Here is a 7,638-nt window from a genome sequence, read left to right on the forward strand (position 1 = left end):
TTTTTATAATTATTCAGATTGTTATCCTAAGGTACATATCATCGGTTGTCTATTAAGCATTTTACTTGATGGTCGACCTTAAATTAGTTGGCCAATGTAATTCAAGTACGTTCTCTAAATAAACCAATTTATAAGATATATTTGACCATTCCACCTACACAATACTGGCATTTATTTGACCTTTGTTGGATTTGTACTGAAATAAACCAATACTTAAATAAATCCATCCTATCTCGATATGTAACACTAGGTCCTATAGCAGAACTACTTTTGTAAAAGCGAGAAAATGAATAGTGTAACATCTTCCTTCCACAATACCTAAAATTAATTATATTGAAAACTGACAATAAGGCCATGAAATATACCTATTTTGCCAAAAGTAATACTCACGAATGCCATTTTCCAAATTAATTGATAATCACAAAAGCGTTTTGTAAAACGATTGTATTTACACAAATAATATTATAATTAAATTCTCTGAACTTGTTAAGTCGTCCTTAAATATTAAAGTGCTCGTTGCTTCATAACGATTCCTTTGACAAAACGTATAAAAGAAATGAAGACGCAATAAAATATGATAAACCGTGATTGATGTTTTTTAATGTTGACAAAATAAACAAGAATTACAATAATGTTTCTAAAGCTTTCGTTATGCGATTAAAGGGAACATTTAAAATCTCTTTACAAAAATATATGGCGTATTTTTTTTTGACGACAGCGAGTTGAAATGAGATTTATGATTTTTCCCTAGCCAGAAGCGAAACTTGAACGATGTGGTGACTTTTTAATTTGTTTGAGATTTTTTCTCTCCAGTCAGCGCTTATTAAAATTCGCTCCTTCTAATATACGGTGATATTATACACACCTGGCATCTTAATTATAAGCATACTGAGATTTCCTGTGATCAGGCTTGTGGTGAATTATAATTTTTGGATGGATGATAGAAATATGAGTAATTAAGTAATAAAAATGGCCGGCCCAATGTCTCTTTAGGCAGTACGAATAAATTACATGGTAGGACAAGCGTTTGTGTGATCCACGAATGCTTGTTCTGAGTTTAGGTAGAGTTCTGAGGTATCTTTGTGAATGAAGTCTAATGTTAGTGAAACTTTCCGTATTACAAAAATTAAATTCCGTATAGGATACTTGTTCAAACTGACATTCAACATATTGCGAAACAAATGTTGATTGTATAAAATTGAATTTTTATTTTTATAATTATTCAGATTGTTATCCTAAGGTACATATCATCGGTTGTCTATTAAGCATTTTACTTGATGGTCGACCTTAAATTAGTTGGCCAATGTAATTCAAGTACGTTCTCTAAATAAACCAATTTATAAGATATATTTGACCATTCCACCTACACAATACTGGCATTTATTTGACCTTTGTTGGATTTGTACTGAAATAAACCAATACTTAAATAAATCCATCCTATCTCGATATGTAACACTAGGTCCTATAGCAGAACTACTTTTGTAAAAGCGAGAAAATGAATAGTGTAACATCTTCCTTCCACAATACCTAAAATTAATTATATTGAAAACTGACAATAAGGCCATGAAATATACCTATTTTGCCAAAAGTAATACTCACGAATGCCATTTTCCAAATTAATTGATAATCACAAAAGCGTTTTGTAAAACGATTGTATTTACACAAATAATATTATAATTAAATTCTCTGAACTTGTTAAGTCGTCCTTAAATATTAAAGTGCTCGTTGCTTCATAACGATTCCTTTGACAAAACGTATAAAAGAAATGAAGACGCAATAAAATATGATAAACCGTGATTGATGTTTTTTAATGTTGACAAAATAAACAAGAATTACAATAATGTTTCTAAAGCTTTCGTTATGCGATTAAAGGGAACATTTAAAATCTCTTTACAAAAATATATGGCGTATTTTTTTTTGACGACAGCGAGTTGAAATGAGATTTATGATTTTTCCCTAGCCAGAAGCGAAACTTGAACGATGTGGTGACTTTTTAATTTGTTTGAGATTTTTTCTCTCCAGTCAGCGCTTATTAAAATTCGCTCCTTCTAATATACGGTGATATTATACACACCTGGCATCTTAATTATAAGCATACTGAGATTTCCTGTGATCAGGCTTGTGGTGAATTATAATTTTTTGGATGATAGAAATATGATAATTAAGTAATAAAAATGGCCGGCCCAATGTCTCTTTAGGCAGTACGAATAAATTACATGGAATCATTTAGAAAAATCTATTTCGGAATATCATATAATTGTATTTTATTACCGCTTGATAGTAGTTCCGTCTGTATAGATATCGGTTATTGCGGCAAAAAAGTCTGTTATCTTAAGACTTGTAGCTTGTGCCTTGGAATGCAAATGGAGCTGGGCTTTAGAAAGAAGAAACCTTGAACTATGGACTAAGGAGGGCACTAATGAACTAAGTGCTTTAAAATCGCTTTAGCAGTTGATATTGTTACTTAAGGCAGACAAATAGTGATCCCAAAACGAGGTACGTACGTAAACTATGATAGATGTGTGTGATAAATATTTCCAAGTAACTGTAGCATGGTGAATAAAAATAATTTAAGAGAAAAATCTTAGCAGCGTGTGTGCCTTAATATTTAGATATAAACATTTCCACAACATTTCGACTTAAAAATTAAACTTTATTAAATGATGTAACGGTTTCGGACCCAACCGGAGTCCTTAATCATGAGCAGACGCGGCGGGATCGCGAGTCGAACTTAAAATTAAACTGTTATTCCTTTACTATGTTAGAACCTATATTTTAAGAGCAAGGATTAAATTATTCAGTGAAGAGCTATAACAGGATTAAAAACATTTTGGGATAAATCCGTGCCTTCACATCACATATTCGGGCTGTGGCTTTATCTCCTGCCACCATTGACGCGTGTGGACAGTAATAAACTCGTAATCGGGATTACTTGCTGCCCTTTGTGTAAATTCGTTCTCAAAATAACTTTATACCCTACTTAGTGTAAATAATGAGATTACGATTGTTATGTGTAGACCTACAAGTGTACATATGTTGTACTGATAAGTATTTATGTGAGTAGTTGATTAATAGGGTGTGAAAAGTGGAAAACTACTTAGTTGGTAAATGGGTGATTCTTCGGAAAAAATATCACCCATAGGATAAGGTAGCTTTGTCAGTTTAGATAGATTTTGCGAATGAAAAGGAATAAGGTCATCAAATTATCAAAAAATCTTAATAATAGTTTGTTGCCCCAAATAATACCTGTTCGTTAAGAAATGTTTAGATATCTAAATGAGGTGTTATAATAATGTGTTAAGCGTATAAATCTGTTAGTTAACCTCAGTTTTTATCCCATTCCTTCTAACAAAGTTCTATCTAATATATAAAATTCCCGATGTTAGTTACCGTACTCCTCCGAAACGGCTTAACTGAATTTTACAAAATTTTATATGCGTATTCAGTAGGTGGTGAGAACCGACTAACATCTGTTTTCATACCCCTAAGTGTTAAGGATTGCTCACACTAAAAAAACATATTTTATTTTTTATATTGTGGCATTAAAAAATACATACAACTACAAATAATTCATTATTCAAAACAACGTTTGCTGGATCAGCTAGTACATTTTAAAACTAAGTAAATCAAAGAGTCACTTGATTATCGTCAAGCGTAAGTAAACTGAGGGCCTGCCTGCTCTTCTTTGTTGCAGTTAAGGATACGTGACAGCGCTATACGCGGCACAGAGCGGCATCTCCCTTCCACAACATTAAGAAATGGCGGTTTGACCTCAGAGAGCAAAAAGGCTGGACGAGCGTCTCAGACGTTTCCGTCTAGACATTTATGCTATTAAGTTGCAAAATGTAGACTTAGCATAATTCTTAGGCTTCTTATTTATATTTTCTTAGCTTGAGTAATAAACATGGCATGAAAATCAAATGTATTTATAGACGATAAGCCTTGAGATTGCCTTGTGATTTTATAAACAGAATTGTACAATTACTCCAGGTGCGAGTTTGAACCTAATGACGTATTACTGATTGTTTTATTCAAAGAAATAACTAAATAGCGGTGAAGCAAAAATGTCATAAGTAAACCTCGATTATTTATGTTTGTTTTTAATTTACTTTTGACCTTCAACGATAGTTGGTGTGATTATTTTGAAAGCATTAACAATAAATTTTGAAGCTTTTTATGACAACAGCCATTTATAAGTATCCTGTAAACGGCAAAAAGTAAATTGATTAGGTATCTTCTATTCATTAGGAGTAATTTTAAAAACGAGCCTTGTATTAAATATCTATGCACTTAGTTAAAATTTAACTAGGTACGTCATAATATTGCCAGTATTCCTGCTACTTGGCTGATCTATCTGATTCAATTGATCTACCAATTGGGTTGAAATTTTAGAAATAGTAAATGATTTTCAAAATCGTTTCAGCAGTTTTTAAGATCATAACAGTTTCACAAACTGCGCTTCTTTATAATAGTAGTCAAGATTAGAATAACGGATCCGATATTTGCATACCGTAATTGTACCGTATAGCAAAACCGATAACATTTGTCACTTGTAATATCTTACATAATTGTGTAAATTAATTAATTAACTCATGTATTAAACATGTTAATGATCTTGTATGAATGTAATCAGTTTGGTGTCACAATAAAATATAATTTAAATTTAACAGCTTTTTCGTCACTCAGTTTATTTATAATATTTATTGCAAAGAACTGAGTAAAATACTGCGAATTTATTCAAGTAAACAGCCAAAACAAAAGACGGCGTTAAATAGAAACAACCCCACGGGAAATACCCTTTACCAATCTCATTCCAAAACAAAAAACTCAGAACAAGAATACAACAAAAACTTTAAATGAAAATAGGAAATAACTTTTCTAAAGAAAATATTACAATTGAAGAAATAAATACAAGTCAAGTCCGATTCGGGCTCAGCGATGTCGCGTTAAATCCAAATGGACTAAGAAAAACAAATTTTCCGAAAAAAGAGGCATCAAAAATACATCATCTGTGAACATTCAAAAGAATAGCTAGCTACGAGTATTTTAGTCCCTGGGATTCCAACTGGCATTAGACGGACGGACAGACAGGGCAGCCTTAGTAATAGGGTTTCCTTATTTATCTTTTGGGCACGGAATCCTAAAAACTACCAAGTTCTGTTAACCCTTATCACAAAACATTATAAAAAAGTATTGAAAAGAGTTATTATTATCGCCGCGTTCCATTGACACCGAATAGTATGTCGCTAATGTATACGACTAGGTTCGCGTTACCAAAATGTTTAACACAAAATACATTTTAACTTATTGTCATTACCTTTTTTCGAACAATAAAATTCAACGTACATTTTTAGTGGCCCGCATTTTACATGACTAAGCTACCATTTATATTGTTTAACGTAATTTTTATCGACGTAAGCCAAATGTATTGTAACAAAATGTATGTTCTTACTAAAATTTGTTCCAGCAATCCTGATAGAGATTCTAAAACCAATTAACTGTCTGCCTTAGTCCATTGTTATCGCTGTATCTTCCCCTTAATTAGTTTTAGTAGTGCAAACTGGTGCTGACTTAATATTATACTGAGAAACTGTTGGCCGGTCACGGTTATAATTGACTGACTCTACTAAGGTAGAGTCGGAATTATTTTAGACCGAAAGTCTTGATTTAAGAATTGAACGAAATGGCCACGAAATTGGACAAAAGCTGAGACGTTTTGCATTTTTAAATCGCCGTTATTAATGATAATTCTATCTGTGTTTCTTCAGGAATTGAAGACGCGACAGATATACATTTATAAGTCACAAAGTTAAATTAAGATTCGGTATTCATGGATATAGTCCCTGGTGTAAGTACAGCAGTCTGCATTTCACGCTTACCACATTGCTGAACTCTTGACTCTAGGGATTTCGATTCACAGCCAATATTGACTTTGCTAAGTTAGAGCTAGGTTAGATTTAGCTAAAGGTACCCACAGACCAAGGTAAGTCTACTTTTACTTAAATTAATATAAATTAATAGGCAGTACATTTTGTTCGTTCCAGAGTGTGCACATAGAAAGGAGTGTTTTTGTGCTTACATTTCATTTCTTTTTGCGAAATCGAATCTAAAATAAATCGATAAAAAACTAAAATATATTGAAGATTAATTTGTGTCTGAAGTTTTTTTAACAAAATAAGTATTAGTCAAAATATATAATTATTGTAAACCTGAAGATAAGTTTCAAATAACAAAAAAAATATATACTCAAAAGCGTAGCGTTTTCAAAATAAATCCTACGATGGGCTTATAAATATTATAACAAGTATTATTCCGCATCTAATTAAAACATAAGAGGCTTTATCGCTCGTGTGCTAGCCTCCTTCTCAAAATAATATTCTATTCAGTGAATGCGTCTACGTAAACTCTCAACAAAATCTTTAGCACCCTAATAAAACATTAAAATTCAAAATGAATGCACAAACCTTATTTATACGCACTTCCAAATGCGAAATCAAACAAACTCTTCCGAGTTTAATTGCGAACTCAAAATAAACTGAACTTAAATTTTCACAAAACTTTGTTTTACTCGATTACGAACGTTTTGTACGCGATAGTACACGTGCTTCTTTGCCCGAGGCTCGAACGCGACTGACTACGCTGTACGCCAGCTCCACTTGCCTTCCCAACCCCCCGTCGAACCACTACATATCTGTTACATTAACCATTACTTCACAAAGGCTTTTCCCCTCTCCTATTTTTAGCCACCAATGTATATTACATAAGATCATATTTCCGAAATTTTCATCACTTTTTTGGTAGGAGCGAGGGCCGGTTTTTCCACCACCCTACCCCCGGCCGTACTTAAACTTGTATTGCATGTCTGTAAGGTAGGCTTTTCAATCAGACACGTTGCCCTTTGAATTTAAATTGTATTGGTTGTTTTGGTTAGTTTTTCTTGTTAATCAATTTCTATTCAGACTTAATTAACTTCCCCTTGGCTGCTCGGAATAGCCGCAACATTGTGTTGCAGTAAGCTACATAATTAAATTTCTTGTTAGATAGCTATTTCGATTCTAAGCATTCGTCGAGTTAAGTCTGGCTCTACCATGTAAGAAATCCGAGAATACATTGCACAATGTGATGTAATTGAAATGGAAAGACCTTACAATTTTTTCATTTAAAATGCATTCTAATTCTAATGAAGGCAATTAACTGAAAAGGACATGTAGCGTTGCATGCAGTATCGTTTAAAAAATAGAAGAATCGTTAAACTGTCTCATACATAACGAACGTCTGCCATCGAAAACGTTCCGAACCAAGCAGGAATTAAAAACATTGAATAAACATTCATTAGGTCTTTTGTGCTGAGCCCAGTCGATCTGTCTTTTTGTCTGTCGTTTATTTTTCCTTTTTATTAGGTCTCGGATTGTGCTGAACATAATCATTAAAACGGTTTTCGTTTATAAAAATGTCCATTACGACAACCCTCTTCAAATTCTATTTAATGCTTCGCCCGTAACGTTATTTTTGTGGTTCTTTTCCCTTCTTAAGTACTGTCTTTTCTGATTGAACCTACATGTGTTGATATAATATTTTATATTTTTCTGAAACGTAAGCTTGATTGACGTAATAATCTGTATTTTGTCTTTTAGTTAA

This window comes from Trichoplusia ni, chromosome 3 (assembly GCF_003590095.1).
Source record: "Trichoplusia ni isolate ovarian cell line Hi5 chromosome 3, tn1, whole genome shotgun sequence".
In the NCBI taxonomy this organism is placed as follows: domain Eukaryota; kingdom Metazoa; phylum Arthropoda; class Insecta; order Lepidoptera; family Noctuidae; genus Trichoplusia; species Trichoplusia ni.